We start from the raw sequence: 18,337 nt of genomic DNA on the forward strand, positions 1-18,337 counted from the left end.
CTTTAATAAAAGTAAGTATTATTGGAAAGATTTTATTGAACTTAACATGTCAATTAAATTTTTTTATCTCTACCTTGTAACTCTAAATTTAAATTTAACTCTAAATCTGAATTTAAATTGCTTAATTTTGTACAGACATCTACTAAAAATGATAAGTGTAACAATCATCTTTTATCACTCAACTGAGGATAAATATCTCCTTTTTCATCAAGAAATTTATTTATATCGTAAATTAATACAAGAAATCTTTCTAAAAATTGACTTCTGCTGAGCAACGAACATTATTCTACAACAGAAGTTCCCTATCATCATCATCTGCCTGTAATTTAAATAACCGCCGTTGCAGGGCTTTTCCTCGAACAGAATTGACAATTTTAAATGTAATATCCAAAACATCTTTTGTGTTTAATCTTTTACTACACAATACTTGTTGGTGAATAATACAGTGGTACGTTAAAAAATCTGGATATTTGTCATCGTTTTTACATAATGAAATGAAGCCTGATTTATTACCTATCATTGCAGGAGCATCATCAGTAGTAATAGACACAAGTTTAAAAAGCGGAAGTTTATGTTGTTTCACAAATTCATCAAATGCCAAAAAAATGTCTTCTCCCCTAGCCCTTCCCAATAATGGTATAATTTTCAAAAGTCTTCTTTACTTGAATAATATTCAAATACCATGGGAATAAATACCATTAACTGAGCAATATCAGTGAAGTCGCTTGATTATCAAATTGTAATGACAACGCAACACACTGGTGAATGTCTGACATTAACCTGGCCTGGAAACTTTTCTCCGGCAATTGGAACTCTTCCTTTCGGCAATTTGAAACCTTGTCTGTGGCCTAGAAGTAGTCTCTCTCTCTCTCTCTCTCTCTCTCTCTCTCTCTAACGACGTCTCGAACCGAGGAGCTCCTTTCTGGAAGCGGGAAACTCCTCTCTCAAGCAACGTGGATCTGGATAGTCTCTCTGACAGCAATTCTGAACCAGGTGGCCTCCTCTCTGACAACAATTCTGGAACCAGGACCTTTTCTGCTTGCTTCAGCCCCTTTTTATTAGGCCTTCTCTGAGACATCGCATGAAGTTTGGCAACCCCAAAAGAATCGATATGAGTCTCTCATCTTAAGTTTTAAGATCGGCACGCCTTTTGTTCTCCTCCGCTTTCTTTTGATTGTAAGTTGCCGGCCATCGGAAAGTTGTTTGAACTCTTTCTAACTGACTTCGGAGATGTTTACACTTAGAGCTTGCATACCTTTTTCATACATACAAGTTTCAATAACAATCTTTCTATTGCCGCCATGTACAGCTTAGGTGACAAAAACATTGCCTTTGTTTTTAACACTCTAACATATTCTTATTAAAGCAGTATATACAGTTAGCTTCAAATGAGTTATTTACAAAAACATCTAATACAAACTATACCGAGACAAATAATGTTTATTTTTTAACAATATTCACATGGGACTTCACCTAAGTAAAAAATCGATGTAATGTGTTTTGGAATATTTAATATTTAAGCTACAATCCAGTTTTTACACTTTGCTTATAATCGTATTCACTCGGCTCGCTGTTTGACTTCCACTGATTCAAATTAATTAATTTACCCGGACTTATAAGAAAATTACTGATTTGACAACTTTAACGAAAAATAAATAAAGAATAGCAATACACTTAAAGCGAATTAAAAATAATACAAAATAATGATAAATATTATGTTTTTCGTTTTAATTAAATTTGTAAGCATGGAGGAATTATTATTATTATTATTATTATTATTATTATTATTATTATTATTATTATTATTATTATTATTATTATTACGGGCGACTGCAGGGAGTCCTTTGACTCATCGAGGGAGGCCCTAAACAACATGTCCACACAACTATACGCCATTCTCATAGTATCTATCATACCTTGCCTTGAACTCACTCACCGTCATAGCACCCACAACAGACTCTGGTGGCTTATTACACTCATTTACTACTCTAAAAGTAAAGAACCCAGCTCTAATACCCTTGCTAACCACACCCTTGCCCAGCTTCCATAGGTGTCCCCTAGTTCTCCCACCACCAGTCCTAATCTAAAAAATATCCTCTGAATTAATCCTATAGAAACCCTTTAGCAATTTGAATGTCTAAATCATATCTCCTTTTTTCCGCCTATCAACTAATTTCTGCAACTCACAAATCTTCAACCTGTTCTCATAAACTTCATTCCATAGACCTGCTAGCATCTTGGTCACTCGCCTCTGGATCCTCTCCACCTCCTCCCCATCAAGAAGAAACCTAGGTGACCAAATCTGGGCGCAGTAGTCGAGATGAGGTCTTATCAAGGCTCGGTACAGAGGTACAATAACTTGCTTGTCTCTGCTCGTCAAAGTATTTTTCAACAACCAAGTGAGTTGATGAGCTAATTTAGCCACTTTTGCAATCTGCCCCCTAAATTTCATCTCCCTATCCACCAACACTCCCAAGTCCCTGGCCTCATCAATTGCCTGGAGTACAGTTTCACCAATGTGATATACTGCTGCTGATCTTTTCATCCCAAAATGCATAACCTTACATTTTGTCACATTAAATTGATATCCATTCTCCTTAGCCCAGAACTCCAATCTATCCAAGTCGTCCTGCAAGATTTTGACATCGTCTGCATTCACTATTGCCCTACCCAACTTTGCACAGCGAATAAATGAACTGTTCCTCTTAGATCCTTCCCTATATCGTTAATGAACAAATTAAACAGCAATGTTGCAAGAACAGAACCCTGCAGCACACCACTAGTCACAAGCCATCTTTTGGACTATACTCCTAAATAAACTACTCTCTGATATCTCTCCATCAACCACCCTTCTATCCATCTCACCAACCCTATATCCATTACCATATATTGTAGTTTACTGATTAGAATTCCATGTGGTATCCTGTTGAAGGCCTTAGCAAGTTCCAGCAATATCACTGTAAACCCATTACCCTTATCCAGTTCAGCTGTCACTGTGTTATAAAACTTGAGAAAGTTACTGAGGCATGATCTACCCTTCACAAAGCCATGCTATCCCCTGTACAGTATCTTATTTTCATCAATCCATTCCTGTATTTTTCCCTTGACCACTTTCTTCAAGACCTTGACAACGACTCCTGATATGCTGATTGGTCGGTAATTTGCAACAGTAGTATTGGATTCTCCTTTATGCAGTGGAACTATTTTCCCCTCTTTCCACACCTTTGGGACTAAACCAGACCCAAGACTCAGATTAAACAATATGGTCAAGGGCACTGATAATTCTTTAGCCGCTTCACATAAGACCCGTGCCTGTATACCATCCAATTCCACGGATGTATTCACATTAAATTTCTGTAATAGACTATTCACCTCCACTTCATTCATCACAATTCCCGTATAAACTAATGGTTCCTTCATTTTTTCAAAGTCACCTAAATAAAACTGCGCTTTATACCGTTCGTGTGCCTTCAGGTCACCTTTCTCTTTAAATTCCCCCCACAGTTGTTTATTTTTTTGCAGCTCAAGCTTAATGGTGTTATTCATCCATTTAACTCCTACTTGTTTTACTATTCAGACCCTAGGTATGCAATCAGCCATAACCTCCTGTAAATGCTCCTTGACCACTTCCCATGCTCTATCGACATCCAGCCCTTGCAGTTTTATATGCCATGGCACTGAACCAAGCAATCTCCTAAGCTTGTCATATTTGCCAGCACGGTAATTCCACATATACCCTGTCTTAATTGAAAATTCCACACCTTTAGCCACCTGGTAGGTGGCTAAAGGTGTGGAACCTTATGATCACTCTCACCAGTAGGTGACAACATGGTCATATTCATTACAGTCATATTCTCAGATGCTATTATCAGGTCAAGCACTCTCACACCCCTAGTATTTTCAATTACATGCTGTCTCAGATAGTTATCCCTTAATAACTGAATAAAATCCAGTTGCTTCCTCACATTTGTCCTCTACTCCTAATCAATGTTACCATAGTTGAAATCCCCCATAATAATTACTCTCCTTCCACTCATTGCTTCTATTTGCTTATGCATACTATCTCCATCATCTATTCCATCACCTGGTCTATAGCAGCACCCAACTGTATATTTTGTTCTGCCAGTCTCAATCTCACACCAAATAGCCTCAAATGAGCTCTTTTCACTATCCTGCAATACAACTTCAATTCTCCTTGGCTGCAGTTCATCAGCTATCATCATCCCCCCATTTTATGCTCTCTATCCCTTCTAAACACACTATAACAAATTCTATCTCACTAACTATATAATCTTCCGTCAGCCATGTTTCACTAATGCCAATAACCTGTGGCCAGGAAGAGCCAATCAAGGCAAAAATTCTTCCTTCTTGTTCCTAATACTCCTGGCATTAGTATACATGAAATGCAGATGTCCCTTTGTCCCATCCCTACTTTGATGCCTTATACTAACTATCCCATTCTGATTTGTTGTCCTTAGTACTGGCTCGGGTATATTATATACATTCTTATACTCAACTGTCTCACTGATGTCCGCATATCCCCCCCCCCTCCTTGGTAGTTCTAGTTTCGCTGGTTTTGCACATCCATTTTCACTTCATTCAGCAACACTTTTTCCAGTCTCTGCAGACCAAATCCATTCAAATGCTGGCCATCCATCTTGTATAAATCCTTTCGCCCATCAAACTCATTCCACACGTCCACGAATTCCACACCACACCGTCTGCATAACCTGCACATAAAGTCATTTGCGATTATGGCCCTCCTTCTAAACTCCTCTCTGTCGTATGCGGAAACAGACTCACCATCCTAACTGTCACTCTTTTCTTTCGCTACCACCCTCTGTTTTTGCGCTCTAATACTCTCACTTACATTCTTAAATTTCGCACCCGGTAAGTACGATTTAGTTAAACTCCCAGCTCCAACTGCCACTGTGCACTGTTATCACTGCGCGCAATCTAGCGATCTCACTGCATGCAAATAATTCCTCATTTTTTTATCATTTAAACCATTTTCTCTCTCTGTATAGTTGCTTTCACTCTTTCTTTGATCACCGCTCTCATTGCCATCTTGTACATCGCAATTCCCTATCAAGTCACTATTTTCACTCACATTCTGGCTTTCTTCAACCATAACTATCTCACGACCTGACACATACTTCAATTCTTCACTTTGCTTACACTTTCTGCACATTCTCCCACCACTATCACTTTCCATCCGAACTCCAGTCTCCTTTGGGAAAGCATACATCCCACACACATCACATTGGACAAACTCCCTCCCATTACAGTTTTTGAACAAAGGTGTTGCATTTTTGGACACCATTATCTTACGTCGCATTGGCGCCATGTCTATTCTATGAAATAAGTTAGATAGAGTAAACTTATTAACCAATCAGAGAGATAGCTGGCCCAGGGCTATCACTGATTCATCGGTACGCAGTGAAGAAGGCGGCAAGCTATTGCCGCCAATAGCTTGCCACCTTCTAACCCTAATACAATATTTTTTTAATGCCTGAAAATAGTGTGAGTTCTACGGTCGATTTTCTTGAGTTTACGGGACGAAAAACCCGAGTTTCCGGTAGAAAAAACCCGCTAGCCCGTGCCAGAGATCGACTAACTCGGAAACCTGCCGAAAAATTTCCTCTAGTCCACGACTAGATTTGAACGACCAAATCCTTTCTTCGTGCGGTCAAGCGCCGTAGAGTGCAAACGCCACTTCTACTGAGCTACACAGACACAACAAGCTACCAAAAATAAAGTACGTTAAGATTTAAACCAATATTCCAATTTTCACTCAAAATTATACTTTCGGGAGCGCTCTAAAAACACTACACACCATGTAGCCCTCTAGCGGCAACATGTCCAGGAATACACAAGAGATTGACCAAATTTTCGCTCCGCGATCGACCGGTCGATCGCGAACGACGGGTTGAACACCCCTGGCATATAGCAACAACCATAAACTTTGTGTTGTCTAAGTAAACCTCTGCGCATCTCATGACTGCATGGATATCCCGAATAATAATAATAAGAAGAAGTCAAATACTTGTTTGATTTTTAAAATTTATTTTTATGAATATTATTTAATAAGTTATTTATATATTTATTTCACTTTTTAAACTGAGAAGCTATATTTAAAAAAAAATCGTCTACCACCTTTTTATTCACTAAAGGGAGCTCATTTAGCCTTACTTCACTAACTTTGGAAAGTGGCAGCTGAATTCCACTCTTAGCAGTCACCAGTAGTTGAGCTTCATTCTGTTTGATGAATTGCAAGGCATCGAGGAAAGAGTATGCAGACAGCTACTGCGATCTCGTGCATCAACTTGTATTGTCGGATATAGTGAGTTGGATGGGCAATTTTTCTGAGATGTAGGATTAAAAACCAAATTTTCGTGTTTAAAAATCCTTCATGCCTGCGCTAGAAATCTTCTGGCAGTCTATCATTAGACCACAAGAAACTGTTTAACTATATTAATACGTTTCTTGCCTGCACCCTACTCTTTGACACCCAGTGAACAATAACAACTGGGAAAACACGCTTGGAATTCTTTTTCCACATAAGAAGCCTAAAGGATCATGAGAGAACATTCTGATATAGTGTATTCCACCTAAGCGATCTCAGTGTTTTATATCTTTTTGCACTTCCAAAAGATATATAACATCTCGGAACAAATATATCCATAATACAGTCTAAAAAGCATTCCAAAAGGACATCACACGTACCCTCTGATTGAAAAGGACTTACATTTGAATCTCGTTATGATGTGACGAATATTTATAAGTGAACCCTTTTAAGTGAATGTAAGTTAGCCAGGTCACAGGCATTGGGGGCTCGTGGCTTGAAATCGTGTGGGTGCTGCAACTTTCGAAATATCGTACACACTGTAAGCACAGTGTGTACGATATTTCGAAATATGTTTGGATAAAATGTCAAAATTATGGGAAAAATTTTTAAAAAAATTAAACATGAAAAAATATTGTTTATTATCGATAAAATTATACAGCTTAGTATAATTCAAAATTATTTAAAAATAAAATCCATTCCTTTAATTGTAATTAAAGGAATGGGTTTACAATTTTTGGACATCACAATTAAATCCTTTAATTGTAATGTCCAAATACTTAAAGAGACGAAGTAAACACGATAAGCACTACGAACACTCTACTACTGGAGCAAACTGCGTATAAACAACAGTGGAACAGTGCCATATTTCGCTAATAGCTCGCATTTTACTATGACCAGGGATGAATTCTCCATGCTTGCTGCGCAAGCTCATTACTTGAGAAAGAAGTAATATTTATTTGTTAATAAATGCATGCATTTATAAGCATTCCATTTAGGCTTTTATTTTTGTAGACAGAAGATGTGTTAAGCTTGCGCGGCAATAATTGAGCTTTGCATTGTGTATCGAAGGCAGATGTTTGCTCGTCTAGTCAAAGCTAACTTGGCTTGCTCGGTTGTAGGAGCTTCCAGGTCCTCGCAGCAGCACTGTGATTTCATGCGCACGCATAGCCATTTCATGTGGTCTCACTTTGTTGCTTAAACACAGGCCATACGCAGTCAAAGTAGCTCTAGCTAGTGAGCTTCAGCTAGCCTTTACAAGTGTGCATGTTGCTTGGGAAAATTAAGTTACAACCAACTTTTTATGACGATGTTATTGACCAGTTCATAAAGAAGAACCGTAGGGTAGAATTTGTATTCAAGTAGCTAAATTGAAAAAGATAGAATATCATTTGTAAAATAAATGTTGTATTTGTATGATTAAATGTACATAAATTTCTAAATATATAGTTTTAAATGGTCAATAGTTCATTATTCCGCTAATCAGACCTCACTCACACCTCTCACTCCCTGAATGATAACAAGAGCAAGCATGAATTTCAAGACAGGCGTTCGCCTCTGACTATGATGCATATGCTTGCGAGCATAACAATATGACGCTGCGGTAAACACAGTGCTGCTAGCGTCCTGGCCCTCCTAAGTGCTGCAAGATGGGTTTTAATCATTTTTTATACAAAATAAGAGAATTGTATAGGATTATTGATGATAAAATTAAATATTACAAGCAAATCTAAATAAATTAATAAATATATTTATATATCGAGAAAAATTGGGGATGCTGCAGTTCTACAGTGCCTATGCACAAGCTGCCCCTGGTCACAGGCAAAACGGGTTTTCTCTTCCCAGAAACTCAGTTCTTTCATCTTGCAAAATAAGCAAACCAATCTTTGAACACATGCAATGAGTAGACAAAATATATTTCATAGGCAAGTGAAATTGGAAGGATAGTGAAATAAATTTGAGTTTGTGATGGCAATGGGTCTCAGGACTTCATTGAGATACAGACAACAGCAATAATCTGCAAATGGAGATGAGATAATTTTAAACACTCGAGAAGGATGATTTATTATAGCAAAAGAGCGACTTCCTTTCAGAAACTAGTGCTTTCGTGCCCAGTAGTATAGAGAATAAAAAATGGAAGTTTTTCATCTTTTTCAATTTCTAATGTGAATTTGATGGTATGGTGGAAACTATTGATTTGGTTGAGATAATCCATTAGTTCTTCTTTTGTATGATTCCAAATGATAAAGATGTCATCAACATATCTGTACCAAGTTTTTGGTTTTGGGGTAATTTGGAATAAGATTTTATCCTCTAGGTCTTCCATGAATAAGTCAGCACAAGAAGGAGAGAGGGGGCTACCCATGGCTAATCCAGTAAGTTGTTTGTAGACTGTTTTTTGCCAAATGAAATAGTTCGAAGTTAAACAATGATGTTAAACAGTGACGTTTCTTGGAAACAAGTTGTCTAAGATGTCGATGACTTCCACAACTGGAATGTTTGTAAACAGAGGTTAGTGAAACCCGTATATTTCTGATACCATAAAGTGCATTTGACTTTACTTACAATCACTTATGTCCGTCATTTTCACAGTGATTACACTTAAAAAGTAATGGAATAAAATAAAAAATATAATTTGAAAGATTTAGTTAAAAATTGAGCTACATAACCCTGTGGAAATGGCTGTTGCTTCCATGATGCTAAACTGTCCAAAGAAAGACCGTTGTAAGTTCCATTCTAGTGTTCCTGATTGCAGGAAGTTTTTCTAGGTATTTCGTGCTGCTTCCTATAACTCCGCGAATACGAGTTTTTAACATCGCATTTGCGCATCTTCGTTGTTTTCAAAATCATGGCTTTACCATACAATCACCCACAACAAGCCCTTCATGGAACTCTGAAACATCCTTTGTTTTTTCTATTGTGATCAACACTACTTGCGATTACTGACCAACAGCATTCTTAAGTAGTTGCCTAGATGCACGTGACCAGGAAAAAAAATCGACTGTAGAACTTACACCATTTCACACATAATATATACCTGTTAGGGTAAGATAGTGACCTGTCGGTAGTAATTTCTCCCCCTAAAAGTCTTGATTTATTGGTGATCTCATTGTCATTATCAGTGACTTTCGAAGTGGAAACTAGCTTCCCAATAATTTTTAAAAAGTCAGTTCTTAAGGAACACTGGTTACTTTCTTTGGGAATAAAAGGAATTCGAAGATTTGTATGTTAATTGGGTATAAGACTGGAATTAATTCTGGATTTATCCGAGATTTCTCTGGATATAAACATTCACTTCACTTATTAGATTTCAAGTTCATGTGCTCTTTGGTCGAGTTATGACTTGGGAGAAAGCAGAATCACCCAGGAACATTTTTGCTACAGTAATGAGCTTTACTTTCCTAACTTTATTATAGTACATAGCACTATAACCTTGATCAGATGTGCCTGAAAAACAAAACTTTTATTCCTTATAGGAAGTAGGTGAGGCCTTTTTGCAGACTGAGTGGGCAGTTCAACCTCCACCAGTAGCCAATCCAATAGCTGGTCCACGATTATCACTAATTTTAAGAGGTATTCAGTGAAGAGACTGGAAAACAAATGCTGCAATCTTCTGGTCCTTAACATGATGTTATTGTCTGGAAAAGTGTTGGTTGTACAGTCGATTTTCTTGGGTTTATGGAATGAAAAATCCGAGTTTCCAGGAGAAAAAACCTGCTGCCTGGACCAGGGATTGACAAATTCACGAACTGGTCGAAGAATGGCTTAGGAAAAGTTCATCTAGTCAGCGACTAGAATTGAAGTCTTTCTTTAGGCAGACTAACACTGAGAAAGTGAATGCTATTTTCGCTGAGCTACATAGGCTTTGTCTGAAAAACTGATTTTTTCAGTGAAAGAAAATTTTGAATGTTATTCACAAGTATCACATTTACCAAAGTTCTGTTTTTAATTTCATTATCCTGAATTATATTTAATTTAAGGCTGTTTTTTTTTTTTTTTAAGTTGTAACGAGACTTGATTTTTATTGATGATGAAATGAGCTTGAACACAAGTACTTAAGTGGATTAGTTTTTCCTTTAGACTTCAAACTTTAATCCTCCAGCAGTTTTTGTTCATAAGGATGTGTAGGAATCGTAATTTACCATCTCTTTTTTTCATTTCCTGCATAAACTTGAATTTTGGATGGTGACTGTTCAGGACCTGTTCGAAATCTTCAAGGTCTCTCTGAGCATGCTTCCAAAATAATACATATTGGCCTACTGAATGAGAATCTTTTAAAACCGTGTTGGACTTCCTTTAGCCCAAATTACAGTACATATGCGGTTTGGCATAGATTCCACAAGGTGTTGAATGTGTCTAGTCTTTAACTGGTTCAGACATGATGGAAGAGAATGTCACTCCCAGATGTTTTTCTTAATTGTTCCATACATTATCAATGTTGTTCAGATCCAGGCTTTATGGTAGCCAAGAAAGTTGCTGTCATGCTTACTGAACAACAGTCATCTACTCGATAAAGTCAACATTGCAGGATGGACTTGATCGACAATGCTTCAGATGTTCTTGGACATTCGACCTTGTAGCAATATTAGGGAACTCATTCCATACCAACAGATCATATCCCATACCCTGACATCCACTCCAAAAAACCCTGAGTTGTGTTTACAAGGCAAGTGGGGTTCATTGCTTCATGGAGCTCCTGCCAAACTCTATACCTACCATCGATACAGAACAAGGTGTACCATGACTCACTGGACCAAGACTTTTTTTCGTTTCTAGCCAGGTGTTCCTGACATCACTGCAGACGAACTTCTTGGTTCTTTGCAGAAATTAGTGATTTCTGTATAGGCACGAGGCTTCCAATACAGATCTTCAATTCCCCACACATAGGTCGGTGAGATATGTTTCAGTCAATTGCTGCACACAGGAAGTTCTGTTTGTATCATACAAGCATTCTTAGATGGTGGCGATATCATTCCTGACAGACTATTTTGGGTTCATGGTTACATCTTTTAGACAAGCAGTGTGGGTTTTCTATTGGGATATATATACCTGGTTAAATACCTGGGATATCTCACCTTTTTGAGAAACCAGCAATCTCTGCTGTTTTCAAAATCATGGCTTCACCAGTTACCCACAATAAGCCTTTCATGGAACTCCAAAACATCCTTTATTTTCTATTGTGATCAACACTATTAATGATTACTGACCAACAGCATTCATCTCAAACTGATCAGCACATTCTCTCAAAACTCGTGGTGAAACACCATCCAGTCCCACAGCTTTACTGACATCCAGAGTACTCAGTATTTGAAACACACTGTCCTCCTGTAGCTCTAAACCTCAAACCAGCCCATTTCCTCTAGCATTAAAACTGACTCCTCTAGGATGAAATACTCCAATAAAGTGTTCATTGAACAATTCCACTATGTCCTCTGCATGTGATGTACTTGACCAAGTATTTTGCATATATGCTGCATAAGTGACATTTACCTCATCCGCATAAAGATTTCTAATTCAGTGGCTGGTATGTATACATCAACTACATATCTCCACCAGATAGAGGTGAACTCATCACTAAACCATCTTTCTGTTAGTAAAATCTTCCTTTAAGTGAAGAAGGATGATTTATGATAAAAGGGGGTACATGATCTCAGGTGGAAATAGGTTTACAAGAAGATGCTTTGATTCTTCAACAGAAACTTTTGTAAAGAATAAAACGTCTAAACTAGCCAACATCTGATAGCATGATTTGCATATTTGTAAGTTTTTCTACAAAATTATACGAGTTTAGATAGGTAACAAAAGAAGTTATGTTGGAGAACTTCTATCTACTATGGGATGGCGATGCAATTTTAGCACTCATAGTCTCGGAATGAATGGGTGTCTTGATTTTAGTTCATTATTGTCTTCTGTGAATTCAACTGTATCAGAGATCAGATCATTGGTTTTTGTGTATGAAACCAAGTGGGATCATAGTCAATTTCCAAATAAGTGGAGTAGTACAAAACAAAGATAACATATAAGATAAAAACAATATATGGTGGAATGGAATCTAGATGAATGATGGTAACTAGTAGAGTACCTCAGGCTTTGGTACTAGGGCCACTACTCTTTTATATATATATATATATATATATATATCAATGACACAAGGAATAAGGAAAGATTTAAGAGAGGATATTTGGTTGTTTGCTGATGAAGCAAAACTGGGGAGAGCAATAGTTGAATAAGGTGATGTAGGTATCCAGCAGGATGATTTAAATAATTTGGCATGGGCAAAGTATAATGATTATCAATTTAATGCTGCAAAATGTAAGGTTATGCACTTTGGGTTGAAAAGGTTGCATATGGTGTATCATATTGATGGTATTGGTTTGCAGGAAATTGATAAGGCTAGGGACTTGGGGATAATGATGGAAAAAGGGTTGAAGTTCAGAGGGCATATTACAAAAGTTGGTAAAATAGCTCAAAGGATTACTTAGATGTTGAAAAACACACTAATAACAAGTAAAGATGTTATCCCTCTTGATAAGGCTATGATTCAGCCACATCTTGACTATTGAGCACAGATTTGGTCACCTGGGTTTCTTGGGGGCTAGGAGGTGGTAGAGGATTCAGAGAAGAGTGACCAAGATGGTGACAGGTCTGTGGAATATTCCCTACAAGAATAAGTTGAAGATTTGTGGATCACAAAGTTTAGTTGATAGGCAGAAAAGAGTGGACATGATAGGAAACTTTTAAGATATTAAAGGGTTTTTATAAAATTGATGCAAGCAAAATTTTTCAATAAATGACAGAGAACTAAGGGCCATCTGTGGAAGTAGTGTAAGAGTGTGGTTAATAAGGGTATGCAGATCAGATTTTTTTGCACAGAATGCCAGAATTGGGTACAAGTTCCCTGATGGTGAATGGATTCAAGGAGAGGTAGGATAGAATTTGTGTATAATGATTAATTTGAGTCTCCCACGATGAGTTTCTGGACTCCATGGAGATGCTGTGAAATAATAATAACCAAAGCCTTTGCACAAAATTCAAGATTCTATTTCATTAAATTAACAGTTTTAAAAATTTGTTAGCATTATTTATAGGAAGGGAATTAGTATTTCTGTCAGATAAACATTTTAAGTTTCTTGGGATGCCTGTTTATGCAACCTTTTTCTTTTTAAACGCTTTTTTAAAATGCATGTAATCTATGCCATTCCATATTATTCAGGGATGATTTCACCAAAATATATAATTATAAAAACCCTGGAGTATACAAGATCCATTGTTCCTGCAGGAAGGTCTACATAGGTCAAACTGGGAGAAAAACACATAGGCAATGTTGGAAAACCAGAGATATGAAAAGAGTAGTCTAGTTGCATGCCTTCTTGCAGATCACACCGTAGACTGGCTATCTGTCTTCATGCCTTACTTAGAGGAAAACACTTTCACTAGAATGTTCAAAATATCTTCAAAGGTAATTTGCTCCTATGGCATGTTAAACAGAAACCAAAAAATTACACTTCACTACATCTAGAAATCCTTAATTCGTATACATACCATTCAAGACTATTTTTACCAGCAATCACATGTAAGTTTTTTTACACAATATACAGACTGCACATGATATGCCTAATGATGTGCATGACTGACTGTTCACTACCTTTCAATCTGTAAAATAATGGCTGTTTCAAGCATTTTAGATCCTTTGTATATTCCTTGTAAGTATTCCTGAACCCAGCCAAGAAATATGTAGAAATATTTAGTTTAAAAAATCTACAAGTTTCTCATTCTAATCATTTAAATAGTTCATAAAAAAAGTCATCATAGTTATAAAAATGAGCTTAATGAGCTAAAATTTTAAAATTAATAGAAAAATGTAAGTCAGAAGAAATGTTCATAATCAGTTTTAATCATTATGGTTTTGGCACTGCTTTTCTTCTCAAACAAACAAAACCAGCTTTAAACACAAAATTTGATAGCATTATAGTTATTCTAGTATACAGCTAGCAAAAATTTGGTAATATGTAGAATTTATACATCTACCATCCTAGATGGACTATCTTCTGGTGACGACTGAAATAATGGCATGCCACACCAAAACTGTATAGAATAAAGATTCAAAATGTTGCAGACTGAGTGTATCTACTGTATATAGGCAATGTTTTCCACATTGCCTATGGAATTTTATTGAAAACAAAGAAGTCAAAAAAACTTGAAGATATATTTTTTGGGATTTAAAAACTTTTTCATAGAAACATATTTAGATTTTCTAATCTGTGTAATATAAAGATTACAATTCTTTAATGTTAAATTTCAAAATGATAAAAAAAATATTTTAAATATGTAAAAAATGTCACTAGCAATATTTATAAAAAAAAAAATTAAATCCTTTTAATACAAATCACAAAAATCATACAAGAAAAAATATTTATTAAAAGTAGTATTATTACAAAAATGTTGTACATCTTGTTCAAGTGAGATCATGTGTCCATTTCAATATTAACACATAAGAAAACTAAATTACAAAAGACTGACAGTACCTAAGATAAATTTTAGTAATAAATCTGTACATTTGCATATATACAAGATTTTGTACTTTGTCTAGTACATATATATATATATATATATACTTCAATTGTGAATTAAATTCATGTTACAGCTTACTAAAAATAAAGGAGTCTGTATAACATATTTCTACTTCATAACGTCGCATCAGCAATTTTGTCAGTTGCCACTTGTTTTGCTGATATACATTAAGTACTGAATTATTTTATTATGAATATATTTCACTATGATTTCTGCAATTAATCTAACATATTTATCTCTAACATTTATGCATATACATTAATTATACCAAGCATTACCTGAGTTGTAAGTAGCAACAACTAAACCATCAGAAAAATAGTTGTTTATGATTTAAAAGGAATAAAATGTTTATGAATCTCAACAAAACAAAAAAAGAAAAATAAGAGAGCATATTAAACATTTATAGAATTTTTCAAAAAATTTAATGCAGGCATACATTAATGTAGCAATGGCATTTAATGTAGATATACATATTTATATGCAGTTTCTCTCACCTCCAAGTGGTAAGCAATAGTACGCAGCATATTTGCACTTTTTTTTTAAAGTTACTATGAAATAAAAAAGACTCAAATGACATACTTTTTTGATTATTATTATCTGAATATATAATTCTATATATATTTTAATGTTTTAAATTCTTCCTCTTAGAGGTCCTTCAAATCTGCACATTTTTATCCTAGAGCAAAAAAAAAAAAACACTGCATGTAATTATGTTTTATGCTATTCAAATGGAACAATACTATATACACATACATCTCATTCAACATAATACAGATGCCTGCTTTGTTAACATACAGACATGACAAATAGGATTATGTGACTTAATGCCAGAAGAAACAGCAACAGAATACTTTGCTGTATGTGTGCAGAATATAAACATGAGTAATTTTTTTCCTGTTACAAGAACTTCAGGTGTAGAAAATTGCCTAAAACACTATCTCAAAGCAGTATATAAACACCGGTGTTAACAAACTCTGTGGCAGTCTGTTTTTTTTTTTTTTTTTAATTAGGAATGTAAGTGGATATAATTATATTAAATAACAAAACAGATGACTTATAATTAATTAGTTAATAGTAAAATTTCATCCATATGTCACAAACATCAATACAAAAAACAGAATAAAAGAAAAAGAAAAAAAAATCCAAAGCACCACAAAAGTTTTTGTGATACTCTCCTTTTTTGTCATCGGTGATGCTTATGATACAGGAACAAAAATTTTTACTGATAAATAATTAATTTTGCATATGTCATTTGTATTTTGTTATTTAATGCAGTCAGAATTTTGGTCACTTGAAACAATTGTCAAGTGCATATTATTGCACAAATGTGTGCTTTTTCTTGCAAAGTAATTGAATCGTTGCTTTATAGCATTCGGAGAGATTACAATCTGGATTTAGGTTGAAATGAACAGGAATTATTACACATGTAAAGTCTAAAGTCTTTTCTCTGTCTCATAGTAGTAACAATGTAGTATTTCTGAAATATTCTAGAATAGTTGGTGTCATTCTGTTTAGTCATCTTTTTTGGGCTAGCTGAAGGCATCACTTTTTAAGAGTTGTGGCTTGGTGTGTGTGTGTGTGTGTGTCTAAAACTCTAGATACGTTATTCAACATGATTTCCAGTTCTTGATTCTTCAAGATTTATCAAACCAGTTCAATAATCAAGTATTCCATCATAAAATGTGCTCGTGAATGAGAAACAAATTTCTGGTTTCCTCCCTTTCTTAACCATATCTTCTGAAAGCTAAAAAAAGTCTATCTATTAAGGAAACTAATCCACACAAATATCTTTATGCCAATTCATACTACTACAGACCTCAACTCTTTTAGTCCATGCTCGATGTCTTATTATCAATGAGGATATGCTAGCCAAACACCAATCCCTATGAAACAGGTATGACAAACAGACCCTCTCTCCAATGAGACTCAACACAAAACCAATGAGACTCAACACAAAGATATTACATTAGAGGATATAGTTCTTTCCCTATAATGATTCCACTACTATCAAAATAATCAGAAACCTCAGATTTTTCTCAGTTAAGTCTAAACATTAAAATATAATGTACTTTCATCTCTTGCTTATGGTATGACTGTAATATGCTATGGCCAAATGAAAAAAATATCTAACAAACAGAGAACAAGAGACTCAGTGGCCATAGCTCTTTCAAAACATGGCTATTCAGCAAATTCAAATGATGATCAAACTGAAAGACGTCACATATTTTCAGAATGTTTTAGAAAACAAACACCACTGCTAATATGAAACAAAGAAAAATCTTAGAATCTACAGAGATCATGTTAAATTCCAGACATTTAAATGAAAATGAAAATTTTAATTTTTTTCCAAATGCTTCAAAGTGATAACTCAACTATTTCAGAGAGAGAGAGAGAGAGAGAGAGAGAGAGAGTATGAATAATAGGCATATGCACAGAGCTATTTTAAATTATAGAATCTTGTATAATACAGTATTTATTAAATACTAGTGATGAATATGTACTATTTTCTATATGCAACTTTTATATAATTTTGTACACTCAAAGACATCCTTGCAAATCAGGATGAAACTAGTCATTTTTATATAAATATACAACAGTGGAGTTATTCCATTTTTGTAATAGTTTCAAACTATTCCTTGTGCATACTCACTTTGATCAGATGAATACGACTTTCATTCGATTTTTTTTTTCTTGCTGTTATTTTTGGAAAATTAAACATCCATATATAATTTCATAATGAAATGAACATTATAAAAATTTCATAACAACAACTACAACCACTTACATGATATCTGTCATTTAACACAGTAGCAATGTGTTTAAAGTAAAGAGTTTAAATGGTTTGTTGCTTATTATTTAACAAGATGCTACATAAACTCTTTACATCAAAAGAATCTGGATATTACATCATTCATATTTATTAGATCACCTCATAGCTGATTTAAATGATAAAGTTGCCAGAACTTTTTGTAATATTCAAGTGCAATTAGTGATCAATACAACTCTATTTTTTTTTCTTTTTTTTTCCCCCAATTCAACAATATCAACTCCACAAGAATACTATAAGCATATATATTTCAGAACCTAAGGAAAACAGTTAGATTGATTGATTTAATTATTTCAAGTTTCCTACCCTAAATTTCTGGCTGACTGATTTAGAATAGAAAATATTAGAAGATTAATTAATACTACAAATGGAATAATATTTTGGGTAGGAATCTTCAATCACTTTTCTTTACCAATTTGTGAAAGACAAAGAAAATTTACTTCATCATATAAAATAAATTTAATTTTCTCATGCACAGAGTACATGATAAGAGGACAATATGACTAAAGTACTCAAAATAGATGGACGAAAACATAAAGACGTGGATATTGTACAAAGAACATGAAATGGCAATTTAATCAACGGAAAGCAGT

The sequence above is a fragment of the Typopeltis vanoorti genome, chromosome 15 (genome assembly GCF_054136105.1).
Source record: "Typopeltis vanoorti isolate ZY-2024b chromosome 15, IOZ_Tvanoo_1.0, whole genome shotgun sequence".
NCBI lineage: Eukaryota > Metazoa > Arthropoda > Arachnida > Uropygi > Thelyphonidae > Typopeltis > Typopeltis vanoorti.